Source organism: Pezoporus wallicus, unplaced genomic scaffold (genome assembly GCF_028554395.1).
Source record: "Pezoporus wallicus isolate ANWC-B61680 ecotype Strahan unplaced genomic scaffold, APGP_CSIRO_Pwel_v1 contig_5908, whole genome shotgun sequence".
In the NCBI taxonomy this organism is placed as follows: domain Eukaryota; kingdom Metazoa; phylum Chordata; class Aves; order Psittaciformes; family Psittacidae; genus Pezoporus; species Pezoporus wallicus.
The window spans coordinates 386,584-410,640 of NW_026635282.1; the positions used below are offsets into that span (position 1 = coordinate 386,584).

Genomic DNA, 24,057 nt, shown 5'->3' on the forward strand with positions numbered 1-24,057 from the left:
TCACCCCACCTCCCTGGTGGGATGGAAAGGAGAATCAGAAGAAAACCATGGGCTGAGATAAGAACCATTTAATAACTGAAGTTAAGAATTAGAATAAAAAGACAAGAATAAAACCCAAGAAAGACAAGTGATGCCCAATACAATTGCTCACCACTCACTGACAATACCCAGCCTATCACCAAGCAGTAATCAGCACTTCCGGGCCAGCTCCCCCCTATACTGAGCATGATGTTCTAGGGCGTGAAATATCCCTTTGATTTAGGTCAGGGGTCCTGTCTCTACTTCCTCCCAGCTCCTTATGCCCCTCCTCGCTGGCAGAGCACGGGAAACTGAAAAGTCCTTTATCAGGGTAGGCATTACTTAAAAACAACTAAAATACAGGTGTGTTATCAGCACTGTTCTCAGACTAAAGTCAAAACACAGCACTGCACCAGCATTAAGAAGAAAACTAACTCCACCCCAGCAAAAAACAGGATACTACCTTAATATCCACAATCTTAACACAGCTACAAGAACTGAACAAGATGCGCTCCTTTTCTACAGTCATCTTTGTATCACACTCCTAACTATATTCATACTGATGTTTCCAAAATCCATCATAAAAGTAATGTATGTTTCTCCCATAATGGAACATTTTTCTCCATAAACTATGCACTAATGGAGTTAATCTTTAAAGAATAAATAAAATTAGGATTTCAAACAACATTTTAGTAAAGATTGTAAAAGCTAGGCCACCGGAAAAAGAAGTTGAGGAAAATAAGTGAATTATTTAATAGCATAACTCCAGAAGGAGCTTCACTGCATTAACTGTACTGAATAGCAAAGCTATTCATAATCTTCACCTAGTTAGAGGCACTGAGTTAGCACTGGTTTAAAAATGAACTGTAAAGCTTAAAAAGACCAAAATCTAAGTTTGTGAGAATCTAAAATACTACTGATGAAAAGTAGGCCACACATACGCCTATCTACAGAGCCTTGCAAAAGCAGGGAAATTGTCTAGTCCTCCATAAAGTGCTGCTGACCTGCCCGTACTAAAATGATAATGGAAAAAAGTCAACATGACATTTTGCTGGCCTGTCCATGGAAGAAAAATTATTTTGACATGTAGCACTAGATAGAGGCAGTGGAGCAAATCTCTTCTGAAACAGCTCAGGTAGGAAGACATACCTAGAAAGATGAAGATATTTTCAGAATAGCTGGAAGTCATTAATATTGTATTATGGTTTTTTTAAGTAAATACATCTTTCCCCATCGATTGAGTGTTAGTTCTTTTAGAGGAATTCAAACACAAACCTTTATCCTCCACTGTTATTGCTCACAGGAGTCTATGACATTCACAAGGAAACTCCCTTCAAGTAAAAACAGATTTCTTTTCCATTTTGTATAGTGGCCTTTTTTGCCTCTTATCCAATAAAAACAAAAAGCCCTGAAGATCACAACTTCCCACAGCCCTTGGCGGGGGTCGTCTGAAGTCAAAAAGAGGAGGCATAAGACATGATCCATCTGTTTTTTAAACAAATGGGCACATTTGCAAACATCGCTATTTCGCACATGCTAATAATATGTTCAGGCTTTGACCAGCATTTTCTTTTTTCTTTTTTTTTTTTTTGACACAAAAGCACTCATTCTAACAGAACAGAATATACTACACTTGCACAGAAGCAGAAGAATGAGCTTTTTCCTATTCCCTGGGCCAATATCTCCAATGCTATCACCCACAGACACTAATGAAGAAATGCTGCTCCAGATCCAATTCCAATCACTTTCCCTTCCTCAAGTTGCTTTTGGAAAACATTTCCTATTCTTTCATTCAATGCAAAGCAAGTAACTTAACTTCTGCCCACCTGCAGACGTAGATGCCCTCTTCACTCCAGAGCACCCCAAGTATACAAGGGGCAGACAATGACATCACTTACATATCTCGGACAGCAAGGAGAGAAGCAGTCTCTACACACCACACTGGAGGAGGCAGCTCCACACTTACACCAGCAAGCAATCTGGTTTTGCAAAAGAGGTTGCCACCTCTGCAAAACGGACTGCTCACACCTGTCTGGGCACTGCTGCCGTTTACCCAATGCTGGCATGGAGCCCTACTCGAGCACCATTTGTGTCCTAAGCCTGCTGCTAACTGTAAAGACTGCAATAGAATTTCCTAGCTTTCTTTTGTATTACTGAGCTGTAGCCTTCCACAAGTTGCTTTAGCAATCATCAAAGGCAGCATAAGTGAGGGAAGAAAGACCATGCAGCTGGGAGATGGGTGCACTGTGCCCTGGGACATCCAACTACCTCGTGGGTTGCTAGTGCTAAAAAGGAGAATGCCTCACTGCCTTCTCCAGAGCTGTGCAGTCCCATCCTCTTGGGCATTCACTGCACCTATTAACTGCTTTAATCCACTAACCCACAGAAAGCTATTCAGCTCTCCCCCTACCCCTGAAGTTATTTTTCTGCTGCTCCAGTGTGATGGCCCAACACCAAAACAGCAGAAGGTAAAGCACAGCAACTGGGAAGGGGAAAGCAGCAACTCTTCCTTCTAGCTTTCAGCTTTGCCAGCTGCAGCTTATCTATTCATTGCTCTCACTCAAGAAAATAAGTTCCACAGAAAAGGGTTTACTGCAGACAGAGTGCCCTATGTTAAGCAAACTGGGGATACAAAGTTCATGGAGTTAATGGCAAAGCACAGGACACGAACATTAAAAGGATGCACCGGGTCACACCACAGGTCCTGCTAGCCTAATACCCTGTCTTCAACACAGCCTGTAAGCACAGACCTAGAGAAGAGCAGAAACTGGACAAGCGTATCTGCACTTTCCACAAGCACCTTTGTAGCCTTCAATACTTTCACTGGTAGGGGTTTCCTTAGACTGGAATGAGTCATCCACTGTGTAGTCCCCAAAAGACCTTTTCCAGGAGTCAGACAGGCTTATCACCCTGCATGAATAACCACTTCCCCCTGATGCGGTCTGAACCTGGCTCCTACAAAGTTTACTCTCCCTTGCTCTTACACTAGGAGATGAAATAGCCGAATCCCCCTCAAGTTCTCGTCATTCCACAGACCCCTGTCACATCCTTCTTCAATCACACCTTCCCCAGTCATGTTGCATGGAAGCCATTCCAGATCTCCAATGACTCATGTTGCATTTCTCCACACTTTTAGTTGCTCTATATGCTTCTTGAGATGAAAGAGGAGATGAAACTCTATCTAACATACAGACAAACCATGGATTTAGACATAGCATAACGCTCTGTATCTTATTCTTTACTCTTTTCATAGCATTTCATCAGATTTTATACACTTTCTTTAATCACTACTAAGTACAGAGCTGATAGTTTGACGGAACTACTGCTGATCTCAAGACCACACCCTGAGTGGTGACAGTCAACCTGGAGTTCCTCACTTTATACAAAAAGTTCAGGCAGTTTCCTGCTACCAGTGCCAATCATCTCCCATTTATCTACACTGAAAGCATCTGTCACACATTATATCCTTTCAAGCAGTCTCAGGGACCTAGAAAAGATGTCACAAACTGAGTTAAAATCTGCAAGTTACACAGATCACTGAAAATGAGACAGTGATGATGAGAACTCCTGTACTTGGGACAAAAAGCTGCTGAAGCACTCAACTGCAGAGCATGTAGGAAAGAGCAGTCCTACGAATGGGACTGCACACGTAACAGGGAGTTCCTCCAGGCTTTGATCTTTTAGCTATTCGAAACCACACGAAAGTTGAACGAAAAAGGTACAAGATCCCAAAGGAATCAGATTCCCCACTTCTCCACAGCAAGCTTCTCAAGTTCTCTTTTTATGACCACCTTTACCAAAATAAATAAATCACTTCTAAGTTAAAAAAAAAAACAACAAAACAGAAAAAAGTAAACCGAGGTATTTCCACGCATTTCCTTTCATGTCTTTCCACCGCCTCGTCTCAAGTCACATGCTCAGTCCTGACCTTTCCAGATTCTCCTCTCTGCCTCGCCACACTTATTCAGACTATCAAATTCATTTAGCGAAACCATCCTATCCTTTCACACTTGACTCTTTTCACAGACAAGTAGTTCATTTTCATGCAGACCCACTTTTAACTTCAAAAGGTTGCTTTGTATCTCAGCTTCTGATGTCCCTTGCTTAAAACACTTTCAAATGAAGATGTGAAAAGCATTGTAGCTGGGAACTCTTGGCGTCTCCTCTGTCCCTCCTCGAAAAAAATAAATCCACTATTAAACAAAGCGAGAGGCCACACATACTCAGGCTTTCTGTAGCTTGTCACGAGCTCTCATAGCTTGCCCATGTACATCCAAGGTCACAGCCAGTGCTCAGAAAACTGAGCCCACAGCAGCCAGACTGGGTTGGTCTCCTGAAGTTACCTTCACAGTGACTACTTGCCTTTACCTTAAATCTCCTCTGATATCATTCATTTCCACTTACCACATTGGTTATTAGCAAGACAACCCTTCTGAGAAGGTCTCACAGCGTCAGAAGGCAGGCTGACAACCTGACAAACACCCAGTGTCATCCCCTCCAGCATTCCTGAACCCCGACCAAAGCGACAATGCAAACCCCTCCACCACACCATTATGGGAGAAGGCCACCCTTGCAAGCACATTTGCGCCTCACGTAGGCACACACAAAAGACAGCACTGCAAAACCGAGCCGTGCAAGTTATTTCACACCAAGCCAAACTATTTTGTTCTCCTTTCCGATGGCTCAGACAAATGCATTAACCCAGGCAAACAGAGAGCAACGCCGCAGAGGCCCCCTCTAACAGCAGCACCCAAAATCCCACACACAACCGATACCAAACCACAAACCCTTTGGTCCAAAAAAGGGCTTTTTACCCATTCAGAGATGCTTTAGCAATCACGCAAAAAAACAATTTCATCAACAACATTATATGCAAACCCATACTGCAGTTAGGTGAAGAAATACAGCAGAAAGTCTGCCAAACTTACATCTTTTAAGCACAGCTAGAAACTACATGTGTCACAGCAAACTACCATAAAAACTAATGTAGCAGCTCTATTAATCAAAACATTTTTCACTTTGAGACCACAAATACAGGAGAACGGTTGCTCATAGCTCATTTCAGAATCAAAGCTGAGGAACTAATTTTTATTTCAAATATTTATAACTCAGTAATTTCAGGTGAGAAAACCATACTGAAAAGAGGAGAACATTACACTAGCTTTCTCATTAATTTTCCTGTGAAGCATTTGGGTCTCTAAAAACTCACTTTTAAGTTAATTATGTGCAATTTGGACACTCCAAAGTCAGGAATTCAGAACTGAATCCTGTCTAGTCACTCACAAACCTGTATGACAAAACCACATAATAATCATGCTCTTTCCTTGCCAGAAAAGACAAAAAGGTACTACCAACATTTTTAAAATCACATTTGAATCTCAGGAGGGTTTTCTCCCCCTTGTACTAGCTTTTTCTCCCACGAAACTTACTGGCCACATTTCTACCAGCTTCACTAATGCATCCAGAAATGCACCAAGTTAAAAAAGCAGCAGTTATTTCCTCCTCACCTTCCTCAGATTTTGGCAAGAATAGCAATTTTACCTAGCTATAATACAAGGAGTTACCACAGATCTTCAGAAAATGGGCAGAACTGAGTGCTTCAGCTCCCCTCCCCTTGGATCTAAATGGAAATACAACAATTGAAAGTGCCACCGGTTTTACATACATTTTACTTCCAGTAAAATACAGTTTTCACTGCATCAAAACCACAGCACTTAAAAAGTTAAATAATTTTCTAGCTGGCTGCAACACCCATTGAAACACAAGACCGGTTCAAGATAAAACCATGTCCTTTGTATTAAAATCCTGGTCAAGCTGCTGACAAGGAGACAAATGAGTTTTTAAACCATTAGTGTACGCTCGCATAAAATTAAAACCGATTCTGTAGAAAGAAATTTGGAGAACCGTGATATGCCTCTTCCAGTGCAATGCCTCATTTTGATTTTTTGATAAGTTATTAAAATTGGGCCATCTCAGCTTGCTGGAATTTCATTTATTCATTATTGCAATGTACAGTTAATGCAGGAGATTAGATTAGGTTTTGACAAGTCTTTTACACTTTTCAGGGCAGCGTTGCTATTTCTGCTTAGGTTAGTAACTTTATCTACCCGCTAACCTTTACGGTGTTGACAATCGCAATTAACAATTTTCTCCCTTGCTTCCAATTCCCTACCCACTGCAGATGATGCTGCTGCAGCAACATGCATCCCCAGCTCCTCCTGGGAGCCTGGCTCAGTGACACCCCCAAAAGCACCTGCCGTGCCCCCCACACACAGTTCCCTTTCGAGATCACACGAGACTTGGCAACACCAGCAAAACAGAGTAAACTCCAAAGGGAGAAGGCCATCACCTAATGAAACACGACCAGCGGGACTGCTGACTGTCCAAATATTTAACTGCTCTCAAATGCTGCAGGTCAGGTGGGTTAATCAAATAAACTTGCATATCCGGAGGGATCGCCCATTATTTGTGCTTTCATTAAGTCCTTACCTGACTTTAGGCTCTGAAAAATTACCATGCTCGGAGCGACTATGAATATTTGCATACGAAAGCCTACAGATCAGACATAGCAGTTCTCCATCATGACCTGAAAGAGTGAGAAAGTTCTTCCAAAAGAAATATTTTTGCTGAATAACATGACAACTCTCTTCAGCACACAAAGGCAGCACATGCTGATGGGAACTGACAACACCTATACCAGGTACCCGGAAATATAACCCATGTCACAGCACAGAGCAGCACTGTAAGTGGGAATCTAACACGGTGTCTCTCCCAAACTTAACCTTTAAAAATTATCAGAAAAAGAAAATACCAAGGCAGATGGACAAAGTAGATGCCAAGTGTTTTCAGCGTACCACAATGGAAATGAAAATAAATCTAGGATTAAAACACAGCTTAGTTTCACTGATTTCTAATAGCATTTGTCTCCATTCAACAAGAATTTATGCACCATTTCAACCTGATAAGAATTTAATTCTAGGTAATAAAGCTTTACAAATTTAATTCAAAGGAGGAAAAAAAAAAAAATCCAGCATTTCCCAATTATATCCAGAGCTCCACAACTACAGCCTTCAACTAAAGGAACAGGGAAAGCTGCCACCACAAAAGCAGAGCTTACATACGACCCCTGGGTACAGTGGCAGTAGCAGATAGCTACAATAAAAATCAATATTAATTCTGCACACTTCTGTTTTGAAAATAAAGCAATGAAATTCCCTCACACCCACCTGCCAAACGGACACAACTCTGACCAACTTCATCAGAGAGGATTTTTAGAGTCTTTCTACGGGCATGTAATGGATTCCAAGACTGAACGTGCACTGAATGTTCAGTGAACCAAGTAATTTTTAATAGATTCCTCAGGGGAGTTTACTTTATATTTTTAAATCACTCCAAGACCTTGGAATGACAACTCGATTCAGAGGAAAAGAAAGGCTAGTGTTCATGGGGTGGGGTATTATGTTTCTTCCAGGGTTTTACTGAAAGAGGAGCAGTCATGACTACTAGAATTTCTTGCCATGTACTTTAAAAATGTCTTCATTTCTATGCACCTCAAACTGCTAAAATTGCTTTTGAAAGCATACGCTGAGCAATTCCAACGTTCCTCCATGCACAAGTACTGTATCAGTAGGTACAGAAAGTTGATCTAACAAGAATTTGGGAGGAATTAAAAGTTAGAATGAGGCAGCTCACTTTCTTTAGTCATGGTTGCAAAGAGTCAGGCAATAGTGTTAACACAACCACCAGGCCTAGATTTGAAACCCAAACATAGCACAAATTAGAACAGTTTGCAGATTTCCTATTAGCCATCCTCTACCCCACAGACGCCCCCCAAACTAATGCCCACCTTGTTAGTCAAGATCCCTACGATGTGACAGCAGATTCAGAAGAAGCAGCAACCATCCCTTGGAAGAGGAAATTTTTCCAGCTGTATGATTACATAATCAGGAACGCAAGAGGAGCCTCAACCGCTGCCATCGTTAGTGTGATTTCAGCAGGATTAGGCAGAGTGCAATGGAGGAAAAGCCTCAGACAATGAGTCCTTTCATACATCAGAAACAAAACCAACCGTTAATCACACCAGCGATTCAGTTTCTTCCACTAATTCCTAATCAGACATCAACAAATAAAGCAAAACACTTACTCTTGTTTGAATTCAGTGAAATAAACACAAGTGAATGGAAGTGCTCAGCTCACACTGTAAAAACGCTGTTGCCCCTCCACCTCCTGTGAACAAGGATCCGCAAGATGCACGAAGGGTCTCTCACTTCTCCCATCAATGGAGAAGTCCTAAGCATGAGATTTAGAGGAGTGCTGCATTAACAAGCAAGAGAAACTTCAAAGCCAAGAGACGAACTCAGCCGAAACCCTCCTCCATACAAAAGAGGCCTTGAACCACATTCATTAGAAAAAACATCTGGTGCGCTGCTTTGATTTTCAACATTAGTCACCGGACAGAAACAGAACATCCTCCTTTTCTATTTTTTTTTCTCCCAAAGCAACAAATAATTGCAAATCCACTTCTCCATATAACCTATCATTCATCACCTCATCAGTGACTGCTTGAGTCTGATGGAATTAAACACTCAAGTCAGGCAGTTTTTGTTAAAAGCAATAATTACATCGTTACCAGAATATACAATTAGGTAATAAAAACAAAAACAAAGCTGCCTGGCAATATTTTTAATGCGCTCTCACTGAAATATTACTAGAGTGGAAACAGGCAACATTACAATAAAAATATATAAATAAATCCACTTCCACCCAAGTATAGCTACTTCTAATTTAAAACTTCACCCACAGGCAGAAATGTATAAATGATTAGCATTATAGTGTTTATTTTAATTACACTGTGCAACAAGAATACAAGAGGCTGTTAACTCACTTCAGATACAAAGAAAGCCAGTATCTGAGAGCTCACCCTTCGTTTATAACCTACACAGTTGTGTCACCCCATCCTATTACTCCTATCACCTAGATGGCAAAACCAGAACATCTGCATTCATTGTAACATCCAAAAAAATCCCCATACAATAAAAGTCTCAGCTCAAAGGAAAAGAAAGAGAAGCAAAACAGGAGGTCAGGAGATCCTTCACCTCCTCCTTGTAGATAATGTTTAAGGGCATCAAATATTCACTGGTCTTCAAAGCACAACTCTTCAAAGATTAATAAGGAAAAAAAAATACATTCCTAATTCAAACCTGCATTTACAATTGTTTTTCAGCAACATAACTGCTGTTCAATGTATTCTTTAACAATACAATTCACGTACAATTCATGGTGCCTGCCCTGAACACCTAATGATCTAAACAAACAAAATACAATGGATGATTTTTTAGTGTATTAAAGGCATTTTTCGTCACTGCAGTCAAGTTGCTGATCCCCGTAATTCCATGCAAGTCATTTTAAGGCAAATGTCTGCCCATCTATCTAGCTGGTTTGGGCCAGTGAAGATGCCTTTGATCACTTTTTAGTAAAATACTATTCTTAAAGGATGCCCAGCTTCCTGACAGCAGGCTGAGGGATCACTAGAAGAGCATGACAGCCTGCTGCCATGCAATCCTTCAGAACTTTCCCTTCTTGTAATTAATTATGCTCCTTACTTCTTCCACAGGCATAAGCAAGAGGCTGGCACAGAGACAATATAGCAGCACACTTTATTATTATGTTGTTTACAAAGAAAAAGCTTCAGGTAAGAAACATAGCAGGAGCCGAGTGCAATTATCGGAAATAACAGCCTGCTCCCATAGAGCTGATGGAGTTTTATCACCAGGGACACGCATTACACTTCTGTGCACTTCTGCACGCAGGCGAGAGGTGCCTCTTGCCATCACGGCCTCAGCTGCAGACCCAGACAACCAGGGAAGTCAGCAGCAAAGAAAGAAAAACCAAATGCGATGCTCGCTGTCAGGAGGAAGACATCTCTGTGCAAAGGATGGTACCTGCCCACTCGAACGTGGGGGCAGCAGGAGCCCACACTCATCCAAAATCCAGCTACAAATAACAGAAAGCCACATTTTGAGTCAACCTAAAAAAAGAAGCTAAATCATGGTCATGCTAAAAAAGCATGTTAAAATCATGGCTCCCACCAGCTCCCCCTGTCTTGACCTATCTGGATGAAGAAGTAGGATTCGGCACCTACTGACCTGTGCTAAAATGAGCCCCCTGGAACCGGACACATCTCAGGAAATTAGGTTAATGGAAATGCCTGGTTTTGAGCCAAACAATCTCAAAAAAGTACTCTATCTTAACACTACGCTCAAGCAGGAAGTGTAGTAGTAGGGTTACAGGGTTCAAAGATGTAGCAGAATCCAGAGAAAACTCAAACTAACAAGAGTAGCAACTCTGCTATAGACAGACTTCCATCTTACAAGTATATTGAAGGTGTCCTCCAAAATGTTTACCATTCTACCTTTGTGTCAGGAGGCAGAATTAAAGCAGTAGCTCTACAATCTGCTGAAACACTAGGTGCAATTCTTCAAGTCTGCACTTCATTAATTGGAAGCTACTGAAACAAGGCTATGGAGAGGAGACAGTATCTTATACACATGTTCAAAAATGCACACTTCCTCCTCAGGCTAAATACAAGTTTACAAGTACTGGAGGTTTTTTTTTTTACCACATAACAACACAGAAATTAGAATACCCAAGACTGTAAAGGAATTCTGGTGGTGCCCAAGAACAGTCTCGACAAACCCAGTGAGAATATATATTACAAAATTATTTCCACGCCTTCTAGTTCATAGGTTTAAGGGGCTAATTTTCATTGTTTATGGTAATTATATTTCATATTTCACCGAACTTTGACATGCAAAATGTATTATTGGATTTTGCATGCATCTTCAAGTCAATTTGTGTAATCTTGCAAATTCTGTATTACAAGTAGTTAAAATACAATGGACAGCACATTCATAAATTACAAGTTTTTCCTTAAGATAAGAGAATTATTATTGATTCTGTAATAAACAGGCCTTCGATCAAATTTGGTGAAACTAATGTTACTTAATAATACAAAAACAAACATAATGTCTTTTGTATTTGATGAAAACAGTACTTTATAAGAAGGGAACAACTCCATCCATAAACAAGAAGTCACTTTTTCCTCCTTTCCCCCAATCCCATGTCTTCCAAGCAAACATCACCTCAACACATTCTTTACACACCATGTCCAAAAGGATCCTCTTGACCACTTTTATGGTTCTCCTTCTAAGTTAAAAAAACAAACAAAAAAAAAAAAAAAAAAAAAAAACACAAAACAAAACAAAAGCACAATATCTGCCAAGTAAAAATAAACAAAAATCCTAAAATCTAAACTCTAGGCTAGCCCTTTTCATACTTCTCAGATCTCATTTACCTTCCCAACTGACGACCCTATCAAATACATCTAGGTTCACGCACAAAATCTAACCTGTTGATATAACAATTACCAAAACTCCTGCAGGAAAAGAGCCACACAATCATCCTTCTTCCATCCCTACTCACAAAAACCTCTAGAAAAATAATGGCTTTTCCAAAACACTGTAAGACCTAATTTTGTGAGGAAATCTAACTGAAGAATGAAGCACCATCCCATGAATAACTTCCTGTTCCTGAAGAATGAAGACGTATTACAAAGCTCAAGTGCCCGGCTGCCTTCAGCAGTGAGGATGACACACAAGAGAAGAATCCATACACTGGAGGGATAAAAATGCAACTGCGCTGTGTAGATCTCATAAAATAGAACAGATGTTATTCCTTGTATACACATGCAATTCAGTGTCAAGCACCAGACTTGGAGGGGAAGAAAAGAGGAAAAAAATGGGGGGAAAAAAAAACCCAACCCAAAAACAAAGAAACAAGAAACATATGAAGCCAACAGATAAATCCTCACCACGGTCAAGCACATGCATGTTTGGTTTGGTTTCGAGTGATGAGGATTTCCAGCACTGCTTTTGAAAGAGCAATGCCACCTGCCCACCCTTTACATTTTTCCCCTGTTCAATTTCAACCGACAACTCCGAGCCATAAACTTCTTGTGCCAACCTAAATAATTCCTCTCTTTCTCAGTAAGACTGGAAAGAAAGCACTTACCCACTTGCCAGCTGCAGCTGAAATTTTGTGCCAAGAAATAAATGTCTTTTGGGCAGGTTACAAACTGGAAGCTTCTATGCCTGCTGAAGGACAACAGTAAGAGTGGGACCAACCCGTCCCTTCCCGGATTAATGGTATTGCGGTATTTCAGGTATACAGTGAATTGCACTTAATGAAAGCATCCAAACAGAGCTGCTACTTCTGAATCTTGAGCCCAGGTATTAGGAAATGCTTTTGTCAATTTTGCTCTCAACCAGGCTTTTTATATATATTGCTTCCATCCTCTCCTCCGAAAACCCTAACTTACCTCTGTATTTTTGATCTTTAGAAAAGTTCTCAGAATCCATGAAGGAGCAAGACCTGTTTCATCCTTCCCCCCCCCACCCCCCAGCAAGGCACAAGTGTACATACACTGTGCGTTCACCAACATTAAGTGTCCTTTCCTCAGCCTCCTTTCACTTCCAGAGGAGACTCTGACCCTCCTACAGAGAGTACAAACCACTTGCAGGTGCTGGTCACTACATCTTTCATCAACAATTAAGGTGAAGACCAAGGACATGTGCTATGTCTTCCCCACAGCCCCAAAAAGATAGCAACTGACAGACTTTGTGGCAGAACGGATTATGGCTAAATTAGAAATTAAAAGACAAGGTTGTGAAGAGTTTGAAGTCTTCCACCAAGGGTGGAATGGATACTGGGCTCCTTAGCTCTGCAGTCTAGGCCTCCCCATGGGTGTTTCGTCAGGCACCTCAGCATTACAGACATGGATGTGAGCCACAATGCAACAACGGAAAACTGATACCTCTACCCCACCGTCTTCCCCACTCTCCTCTTCTCTGCACTCCTCCCAGCTCACACAGGCTTCCTAGCTACAGGATGTTACTGCCTGGCTGCATGCCCTTGGTTTTTTGAGGGGGCCCTCCAAAGCTCTATGAAGCTTCTCATAATAAATCACAATTACAAAGTCAACGTTATGAATAAAACCTGTGTTGTTGCAGTGGAAAGCTGTCTTTTCCTCTTTAACCTACAACCATAGGCCCCTTTCCCACGCTGAACATCATCCCATTTTCATTTTGGCAGCGATATGAATTTTATATTCACAAAAATATTGCCAAAATTCTGAAATGCCAGTTAGAAACTCAACCAATACAAATATGTAAAGATGAATATGTATACTGCTAAAAACACAAGTACCCTCTTCTATAGAAAACAAAAAATAGAACAGTAAATGCACATAAACAAATCATGATGAGGTACATTAAGATAAACAAATGTACCAAGACATGCATCAGTAGCGTTAACCTGGTTTTAAATATACAGAGTAGTTACATCTCTATCATCTCCACAAGTAGAGCCAAGCAGTGCTTGTTCCCCTTGCTCATTAAAGCTCTACAACTGGTGCCTCCTGTATGCCCACATGTACCATTTCATTAAGCTCACTTGACATTAGATGAAGAAAGAGTACAAGAAAATTGCATATTTCCTGCCTAAAGTAAACTTGTCATTTAAACCTTGTGTATAGATAGAATTTGATATAGCACTGGCGCAGTGAGTCATTCGTCAGTTTTAGAGTTTGTACGGCAGTGTTCTTACATATGTTTTGCAATACTTTCCAGTTCGCTACCACCCCATGTAATTACAAGTTTTTACTGGAAAGGAAGCATACATTTTGGATTTGAGCACCGCACTAAGATCTGTAGAAACAAAGCTTACTTATATGGTCGTATTACCAGTAAAAGTAAATCCACATGAGAAGCCCTCACAAACTGTGTGAAAGACCAAAGTCAATGCATTGCTTTTAAAGATTGGTAAGAATCACAAATATTTCTCAATTAATTCTTCCAAATGTAAACATAAGCAACTCACGTGCCAGATTCCTTCAAATGCTACTTCTTAGCTACGCAAGTTAAAACTGCATTCATTCAAAACACTAAATAAAACATCCAGTACCTACTATGAGTGCTTCACTTGAAAATAATAGGTGATCGATCGATTTCACATCCTTTTGTACCAGGACAGCACATTAAAAATTTTCCCTACTGTCTTACCTTCACCTTTTATTTAATAGGTTGCAAACCCAAATGAGTAATTTAACTCTCACCCCTGGCTTCTAAGAGACAGTGAAAAAACCCCACCGAAACAGAAAGGTTTGCCCTGGTTAATACTACTAACAAGATCAGCTCAGCCTCTCGCCTGATGGCTCAGTTCACTCCAGTGCTTCACAGGGAAGCTTGCAATCCTTCAGAAGGCACAAGTCCCAACTTTAATTTGCACAGAGCCACAGTGTGCTGCTCGGGCACACCTCTTCAGTCAGTTTTTAAAAGCTGATTACTATTATTCCTTTCTACTATCTAAATTCACATCAAATGGATTTACCAACTTATAGCTCTCCTGCTATCTGATAAAAAGCTGGAGAGAAACAGTACCCCTTGCACTATTAAAGCTAGACAGTTACGATTCAAGAACAGGCAACATCTGCAGGGTTGTTTTCCTCCCAGTTGCATATACTATGACCTACAAGAAACATTTTCTGTTTAAAAGTAATACTTAAATGGAGATCTATGGCTGAACATTATCACAGGGATTGCACTTACTTGACAGTCTGCTATTAGCCAACTCCATTATCGCTATTTGCAGTTTTTAAATGTACAGATTCAGAAGTAACTGTGCAAAGCCTCCATTACAAGTGGATTTATGGAAAGCCACAGCAATAATCATCCTCATTAAGTATATCTTCCCACAGCCCTGCATTATGTGGACACAAAGAGGAAAACATTTCTTCTCTGTTACCCACAAGCTTAGATCTTTCTCCTTACAATCCCAAGCTTTGACTGTCTTCTCTGCTTCTGACAATGACTGTTATCTCCCATTCCCAAAAGCAGGACTTCGTTTAGAAAAAAAAATTAAATTAAAATTACCTGCACACCTCTCAACCCACAACCACAAGAAGTAGAAGCTGTCCTACATTGTGCCTGCAATCTCCCAGAAAGTGACATTTTCACTGGCAACATGCATGAGAATAAAACACTGTCTCTGGCTTCTGCTACTTTGCTAACGGCCCCAACCAGTATTTATCCAAGACGTATTTATGGGCACACACATTCAAAGAAAAGGGCAGATGGCAATATTTCTAACTAAGCTGAATTATAAAAATCTCTTGAGTCGAAGCGATGCATTAACTCTTTGGCCATAAGCTGTTTTAACCCCTTCACATGTATGGTCATGCTGCATCCTATTTCATCAACCAGGACTCATGCCAGTGACGTAGGCTGAGAAACCTGCATGTTAAGAAGGCTGGTTAAAGGCAGAGGCTGAGAACTTAATTAATCCAACACTGTCACCCACCACACACTCAGATCACAAACCGGCCACACAAATTCTACTTCACACTTTTCAACGCTGAGACTGCTGATTGTGCGCTTCAACGTACGGATATCTATCACTCCTACATCCTCAGCCCCACAGCAAACCACCATGGCAGAAATAATAAAATCAAGAATAAAGTACACTTGCTCCATCCATAAAACCATTCTCATGAGCCACGCATTTCCTGCATTACCGTAAGGAGTGCAATGGACTTTATTTTAAAAGCTATTTTCAAAGCCACACTGGCAGGCTTGAAACAGTGACCCAGTAACCGGACACGGAGACAAGTCATTTGCAGCAGAGGACCTCAGTAAGCTCAAATTAAATTTGTCATGTCTCTAACATTTACCTTGAAAAATGTACAAAGGTGGTTATACAAGCACCATAAGGAAACTCTATTTGCTCATCATCCCTGCTTAAGTTAGCTGCCTTCAGAGATCTCTAAACTAGCAAATACTCAACTGAAGCTTTGATTATCCAGTTGTCTTCAGTATAAATCGCTTTTCATAGCTCAATTCTACACTTGACAGGAGAACAGTTTATTTGATACTGACAACACAGCTTCATTTGGTTACATCTGAAATAAACACAAAACTCCGAAACGCTTTAAAGCAGCTGCCCCAGTCAGTCTCCTGGAAACACAGCACATCTTATCCACACAAGACGACCGCGGGAACAGATCTTTCTTTAATCGCGCGGAAATACTTTTTTTTTCCATTAAATTTAATTTATGGCACGTATCTGAACTGCTTGAAGTTGGGTCTTAACAGTTTCTAGCTGCCGAAAGCACCGGGAGGGCAAACACACCCGTTTCCAGCGTTCGCCTTCCGCCTCGCCTCCCGCTCGCCGCAGGCTGCCCACCCCGGCGAGACCGGCAACCCCGGGGCTCCCGCAGGGAAAGACTGTCCCCCGTCCCGTCCCGTCCTCCCCGCCCCCGGGTACCCCCGGGCACCGGCGAGGCAGGCGGCCCAACAGGTTGCGGAGGGGCTGCGGGGCAGGAGCTGACCCCGCGGAGGCTGCAGCCGCGCTCCCGGGGGAGGGAGGGCGGGCTGGGGAGAAAGGGGTGACCCCCACACACACCCCCCTGCCCCGACTCTGGGAACTGGCACCCCGGGCGCGGCGGCGGAGCTCCCCGCCCGCTCCCGCCGGGGGCCCTTTGTTCTCGCCACCCAAGACGCCGCCGCCCGGCAGCCCCGCGCTCTCCCAGGCGGCGGCTCGCCCCACCGGGGGGTGAAAACGCGATCCGCCGCCACCCGGCTCGCGCCCCGCTGCAGCGCCCTCCCTCCTCCCGGCGTGGAACGGCCAGCGCCAGCCGCGGGGAAACGGTTCGGGCCGTTACCGATCGCCCCGCGCCCCCTCCCCCCCTCCCGTCCCCGCACGGCGAAGGCGCCGCGCCCGGGACGCCCCGCGGCGCTCGGCGCTGCGCCCCCGCCCCGCCAACCCCCCGCGAGGGACCCGCCGGCCGGGGCTGCCCCGAGCGCCGCAGCCAGCCGGGAAGGTCACGCCGCTGCGGTGAGTCCCGCGCCCCCGGCACCGCGGCGCGGCGCCGGCAGGTGCCTGGCTGCTCCCCGCCGACCCGGGGAGGCCCCAGGGGCGCAGCCGGCAGCCGCCGGGCACCGCGTGGCGGCTCCGGAGGACGGGAAGGCAGAAGGGCTCCGGTACCGCGGGGGACCCGGCGCCGAGGCGAGCGGTGGGGCCGGCGCTCAGAGGAGCCGATTCGCGGGGCTCAACAGGCGGTGGAGTTTGGCGGCTTCCCGGGAGACGACCCCGTCGCGCCGGGAGCTGGGCGCGGGGCCGAGCGAGAGGGGAAGAAAGCGCCGCAGCCGAGCCACTTACCGGGGCTCCGGGGCTCCGCCGCCCGCATGCTGCCTCCGGGCGCCGCCAAGAACCCGCTCCGCTCCGCACCGACCGCCCGGCACCTCCGCTCCGCAGCGCTCTCTCAGCCTCAGCCGCCGCGCGGGACCGCGCTCCGCGCGCGCCGCCGCCAGCCCGCCCCCACCGGGGCCGCGCGCCGCTCCCGCCCCGTCGCCAGCCCAGCCCAACCCAGCCCAGCCCAGCCCAGCCCAGCCCGCCCCGCCGCCACCTGCCGCCCGCGGGCTCACCTGCGCTGCGCTGCGCTGGCCCCCGGCTGCCGCTCTCCGGCCCCGCAGCGCGGTGCGGCGCTGCTCCTGGACACAGCCCCGCTCCGTTCCGCCCCGCTCCGCCGCGGCCTGCGCTAGGACGCCGCCCGCCCCAGCCCGCCGAGTCGGCCCGCACCCCGCGGGCAGGGCCCGCCCCGGCCAGGTGTGGGCGGGGGGCGGCTCGGCGGGGCGGGGCGGGAGCTCTCTCGGCGCCGCTGCCGCAGCCGGAAGGACCCAGTTGGGGGCCCCCGCCGCCCTGCCCCGTCGGCGGCCTGCGGGAAGGGGCCGAGCCCCGCCGCCTCTCGGACGGGTGCGCTGACCCTCCGCTCCTAAGCCCCGGTCGCTGTGCCGGTTGGGTGTCGGTCAGACCTGAGGTGGAGCCGGTCGGTGTAGGGAGCCCCCGTCGGGAGGCAGAGCAGAGCCGGGTCTCCCCGTCTGTGGCGGCGGGTGAGCGCCACGCTGAGACCTGTTGCGATTTGTGATAGGTTGGACCGTGTCGCGGCTATTCGGAGCTGCTTCAGCCCGTGCAGTCAGCGAGCGCTGCTGCTTCAACAGCCTCGGTACTCCAGCCCTTTCCTCTTGCCCGGCCAGGGCCCTGAGCTAAGAAACAGCAAAACTGAGCAGGGGAGTTGGAACTAAATGATCCTTTAAGTTACTTCCAGTCCCCAAACCGTTCTGCAATCCTACGACTCCGTGATTTCCTGCAGCCTTTTTTGATAGTGGAAGGGTTAAGTTAGTCAACGGCACGGATTGTGTTGGTGCTCTTTGGCTCGTTGCCCAACCCTTCCTACGAGCCGGGGTTGCGTCAGCACAGGCAGCACCACGGTGCTCGGCTACCTTGCCCTGCTGCCGTTCCCCTCTGCGCGCTGTGCTGGGGCACTGCCGTTTAACATCGCATGTTAGTTTTTCTGTCCCGTTCCCCCTTCCCGTCCCCCCGTGGTCTGCAGGAATTCTGCTTGTGCATGGTAACAGTGTTCCTTTGAGGATCTTTTGCATTGTCCTCTCATCTCCATTTAGCCAGGGTGGTGGCAAGAGCCAAAAAAGTTTGCACAGGTTCTTCCTCTGCCCCAGCGTGGTTGCCTCAAGCACTCTAAGGAGCTCTGGGCTTCACACACCCAAGTGCAACACCCAGTCCCTTGCACATCACTCGCCTCTGCCCCAAACTGAACACCTAAAGCCGGTCTTACACCCCTGCCACACGGCGGGAAGCTCCATCACATAAAGCCTTTGGTTCTGGGGATATTTTCCTTCCTGCTCAGTATCCAAATGTTGCTGCAAAACAGCCCTTCTGTGCATTACACAGTGAGGCCGCGGAGCCCAGAGTAAGTGGTGCTGGCCAAGTGCCACACGGCACTGCCAATGTGCCCATGGGCTCCACTCTCCGTGTTAAAATTTGGATCTGCTTCAGGACGCTTCAGAGCACAAGACCATGGGGAAGCCCGGAGTTCCCTGCTCTAAGGCAGGGATTCACAGAGGCACCAGAGCTGTTCTCCCAGCTTGCACAGCAGCTGTATTGGCACCTTTAAGGTGGGTCGTGTCAACAGAACCCTGTTCATTTTATGTGGAAGTGGCAGGTTTTTGAAGTTTGCTTGAAAATGGAAGATCTGTGGCTTAAAGCTCCTTTTCTAATCATGCCAGATGCTTAAAAACTTTTGAGTGAAGACACTGAAACATTGGGCCAATCTGCAGGACAGATTTTTAAGATATTTTTAGACACGTAAAGATGCAGGTTCCTGAACACCTTGACAAATGTGGATTCATGTGACTGACACAGAGCTGCCTCATAAACTTTTGATGCCCTGGAGCTTCTAGCCAAGACTTGCAGGTAAATGATTGTCCCATGGGTGTAAGCCATTAATCATCTGAATCACAAAACAAAGAGTTTTCACATACAGCTACCACCCAAAACTCTGCTACTGCCCTGTGCACTCTGTGTTTTCGTGACGTTAAAGGTGGGAAGGCTATGAATAGTTTGAGCCCAATAGGCACTAGCGCTTTGTGCTCTACTGAATATGGGGTGGCCAGTGTAACACCCCTTTACCTGCCTTAGGACTTTGCAGTCGTGGAGCACCATTCTTCAAAGCAAAGGCATCCACTTCAGCTGTTTGTTTAGGATAGGATACACTGGCATGTTGTCACCAGCACTGTATTCTGGAAGGAGGCATACAAGAGTCCTCAAGCCCTGAGACTGATCCACCAGTTTGTATATGGCACCCTCCTGTGCCATCTTGGAACCTCCCATGGCTCCAGCCCGCCCAGGAGTTTCAGCAGTAAGGTTTTTAGACAGCAAAGTCTCCATGTGTATTTGCAGTGGAAGTCACTGCTCTTGGTAGCCCTTCATTCTCTTTGATCCAGCTCTTCAGAGCAAACATGCACACCCATGGTCTTGTCATATGTGCCACTTGGTAGCCAACTAGCATGTGGATATGGTGGGAGGTGGTTTGCTTGCCTTTAACATAATAAACTAGTATAAAATGAAAAGACCGGCATTCTGAATTCTTTAAGACTTGTCAGAACAACTTCCCTTCTCATTTCAGGAGTTGCTAAACTTGCTAAATGCTCTGGATTGAATCTGTAAACTGCAGAGCCTGTCCTTGCTCAAACTGCTTTTTTTTTTTCTTCTGAGGGAGTATTCTTGCCAATGACTTTTTCTCACCTGATTTTATAGTAATTGTCAATTGTATCGTCAGGTCTCTTGGTCTGATTCACAAGTGCCTGGTGCAATGCTCAACTTGGTACTCATGTAAGATAATACATCTCCATCTGTAGATCTGCTTGACAGCACAGCTTGAGGACCATATGGCCATGACTCTGACTGCCCACCATTTTTTCAATATTACCCCCAAGACTCTTTCATTTCCTTTGTAAGACAGAATTATTGGAATGCTCTGTTATGCTCCAAATAATAATAATAAAAAATAATCTGTGTTGCCCATTTCTGTTCTTCTCCAATTGAAGGAACTGCAGCCTTGGAGAGACAGCCCTGATGCTTCCTCATGTGCAGCACTAGGTTCTCTGGACTGGAGAATCTTGCAGCTGAGGATAACAACTTGACCTTAATTTTGCTTTACTAAAGCTTGTGCTTGAGAGAAGAAATAGAAGTTGGTGTTGTAATAAAAGCACAGTCACGAAGCTAAAGCAGTGTTTGCTTCTGTTTCCTGGCCAAGGCCCTTAAGATTTCTGTTCCTGGAGAGTAGGTACAGGCATCTTTCCCTTTCTGCATCATTTGTCTCAGTTGCCTGACCAGATCTGGTCAGGATACGTGCTTTCCCTTACTGTGGCTTTGCATAGTGCTTAGCACAGAGAATACCCTCTTGATTGATGCCTTAGAGATCCTACAGAGTATGTAAGCATGCGTAATAATTCTCATAGTTTGTTTACCTCGGGGGGGGGGGGGGGGGGGGGGGGGAGGAAATACAATAAACCAACCAAAACAAAAAGCAGCACCTGACAATTTGTTCCTGGTGCGTAAATATATTTTGGGTATTGTTAAATGGGAAAAGTTTTCTGCTCCTGACTGAATAAAATGTGCTAGAGAAAGGCCCTGGGAATGCTGGTCACCAAGACCAAAATTGAAATGACCTCCTGCTAAGGGACAAAGTCTGGAGTACTAATGGCTACTGGCTCATGGAAGACTCTTCCCAAAATGCAATCACTTGTTCAGAAAAGATTTATGGATGAGTAATTATTCTTTGCAGCATGGTCTCCATGTGTTCGAGTCCCAGAAATACCAGCTCACTCTCCTTTTCTAACCCCAAATGAATGGTAACGGCAAAACTAAAATACATGATGCACATGTAAGTGCAAGCAAACAATATAGAAAATACAGAGAGTCTGCCACTGGAGTGGTCTCTGCTCCCCTCTGCGTTTCCTTGCACTGCTATCAGGTCCCTGAGGAGCTGTGTTTTTCTGGTGTTTATGGCAATGACATCTGTGCTCAGCCAGTCTGAGAATTGCTCTGGTGGTCTTCAGCTCTGATCCTTTACAGTTTGGCAGACCCCAAGCTTCCAGTCTGCAAAACACAGGCTGTGAAAGGGATGAAGAGGAGCACTAATTGTACTAGTATTTAAACTCTTCCTAAGCTAATATATTTGTCCTCACAGGACTTCTGTGAGGTAGGAAATTACTACTGTCCCCCTTTTAGAGATGAAAACCAGATACAGAAGCTAATTGACTGAGCTAACATCAGGAGCTGGTGGCAGAGCAGTGAAATGAGATCAGCTGCTGGCCCCAGTGCCATGTGCTGGATGACAGGTTGGCTCAAACAGTTCTGAAAGCCTGGTCAGTGCCCGCAGGCTTTTATAGCCCTGTGCAAATGCAAACCACAAGCTTTCAGAGCAGGGCAACCTGGGGAGGAAAATTCAAAGTGCAAGCCTTCAGATCACAGCAACCTAGGAAGTGACAGATTTGCCCTCAGATCCAAGTCAGGCTGCAGCAGCAATACCAGCCTGGCCCAGGTTTGCAGTGTCACTGGGCTTTTGGACTTGCTGTGGGGAACAAGCTGGTTTTTTTTTTCCTGACAGCTGCTAAGAAGTGATTCCTGATATTGGATCAAATCTTGTGGCTGATTTCAGCCGTGCCAGAAAATCCATTTGGGACTGACAGTTCCCCTCCTCACTTTCACACCAGTTCAAGCAGGAGCCTCTGCAAACAAAATTCCAATTAATTCTTTTTTCTTTTTTTTTTCATATTTTTTAGTCCTGCCTACTTTTATATTCAGTTCTCAGAACACGCTGAAAACATTTTGAAATAAGCCATGAAGCAGTTATGAAAATACTGGGCTCTATGTTCAGAGACCTCAAAATCAATTCTGTTCTTAAGGTTGGGTTGCAAGTATGCGATGAGGAATGCCACTAACACAGCTCATGTGTACAGGAGTGGGTTTTGATTAAATGCTTGTCCTTCTAAGCATTGAGAGAGGAAAGGGAGTGGCATTGCCTTATCCTTGCAGCAAATTTATAGACCTTGTTAGTGCGGTTAAACTTTTGTGCTGACTGAACTTTTCCACACCCTCTTTCTGCAATAAAAATCCACCTCAAATTTTCAGCTCACAACCAAGCAGCAGATGAAGTAATGCCCAATGTTTCACATTAAAGCAGGGCGAGTATCCTAAAATACTCTTTCCCAGCACCAAAAATTATTCTGCTCAAATGGCTGCTCCTTCCTCGGAGAACTCCACCTCTTTCCAGCTTTTAATATTTTTCAGGATTGCAAAGCTAATGCTTTTCTTTGACAGTATCATCAACTTCAGGTCTGATTGCAGGATGGATTCTGCCCTCGTTTCTGTGCACAACAGCACCCACCCTCTGACAACAGCCACCTAAGATAAAAGGGCAATTCAGGGAGCAGATACAGCAAGCGTGACTGGGAGAAGGATCACCCCGGCCACAGCTCTGCTGCAGCAGATGACAGGCAAACAGGACAGATATACTGGATTGATGTTTATATCCCCAAAGGAGCTGACACAATTGCTGTTTACCAAATTTTCTTTTTAGCTTGGAAGATCGGATGTGAATCTTTCAAGGTGCAATGAATGGGGAGTCCCGTATTCTTACCTCAGTGTTTGAAAGCACTAGTCCTGAAAAGCTGATGAGAATAAAGCATTGCGCCCACACTGGATAATCTCAGCCTTTTGTGTGTGAATGGCATGAGTGGCCTTGGAAGGATCTCAGAATCCCTCGGGCACAGCATGGTTACTATAGCTCTGCTCTGCAGCTGAGGTCTGCAAAGAAATCAAGCAGAAGCATTTGGAGCTCCAGCCTTCTACATAAGGGCACAGAGGAGGGTTTTGGGGCCTGTCCAGCTGTGAATGGGAAATCCAGGATCTCCTAGTTGAAGTATTAGTGGCACCAGAGCTGGCCTGGAGTGAGACAGGAAGCTGTGAACTTGGCAGAATTAGAACTTCGCATCTGAGTTGTATTTATTCCCCTTACATCCAACAGTGAATTTTCTCAGTGTGAAGCTCGGCATCCAGACTCTGCACAGAGACCAGGTCACGGTGGCTGGTCCATGTGAACAGCATGGGAATGCCATGGTGCTGGGGAAGGTTGTGGTGCTGTTAAGTGTCACTGTGGTGTGATGATCACCGGCAGTGGCAAGAATAAGCCTGGAGCAGCAGTTCTCCTCTGCTCTGCAGGACTAATCCTTGCAACACTCACAGGGCAGGATTTGTACCCAGAAAGAGGCCAGAATGAGGGATATACGATGCTTAATCTCACATGCTTGAACAGGACTTACATAGTTCCCTAAATTTTGCTACCCTATTGTGGAGCATGCACATATTACAGAAGTAAACTGAAATGATCTCCTAAGGATTCTTTTTTTTCCCTCTAATTCATTCCTTCTACCACCTCCCCTCAACTCCCCCCAAAAAAAGCACCCAGGAGGGACCAGCTGTCTTGACAGATCATTTAAAACTGCTTTTGTAAAGATAGATTTGTATTTTATAGCTTAATATTTTAGAGGCTGGTGACTGGTTAAACTT

General features: G+C 45.0%; 1 protein-coding gene across 14 annotated transcripts in view; it reads right to left on the minus strand.

The window, feature by feature from the left end:
* PTPRF (protein tyrosine phosphatase receptor type F) overlaps positions 1-17,452 on the minus strand; it is a 398,994-nt gene extending 381,542 nt beyond the window's left edge. For 9 of the 14 annotated variants that reach the window (XM_057416581.1, XM_057416564.1, XM_057416547.1 and 6 more), the window contains exon 1: positions 17,290-17,451. The gene's annotated coding sequence lies outside the window, so the exon portion shown is untranslated. Of the gene's footprint in view, positions 1-17,289 lie in introns of all 14 variants that reach the window. The other 5 variants (XM_057416512.1, XM_057416531.1, XM_057416501.1 and 2 more) reach the window with 2 other exon arrangements.
* Positions 17,453-24,057: the final 6,605 nt, after the last annotated feature.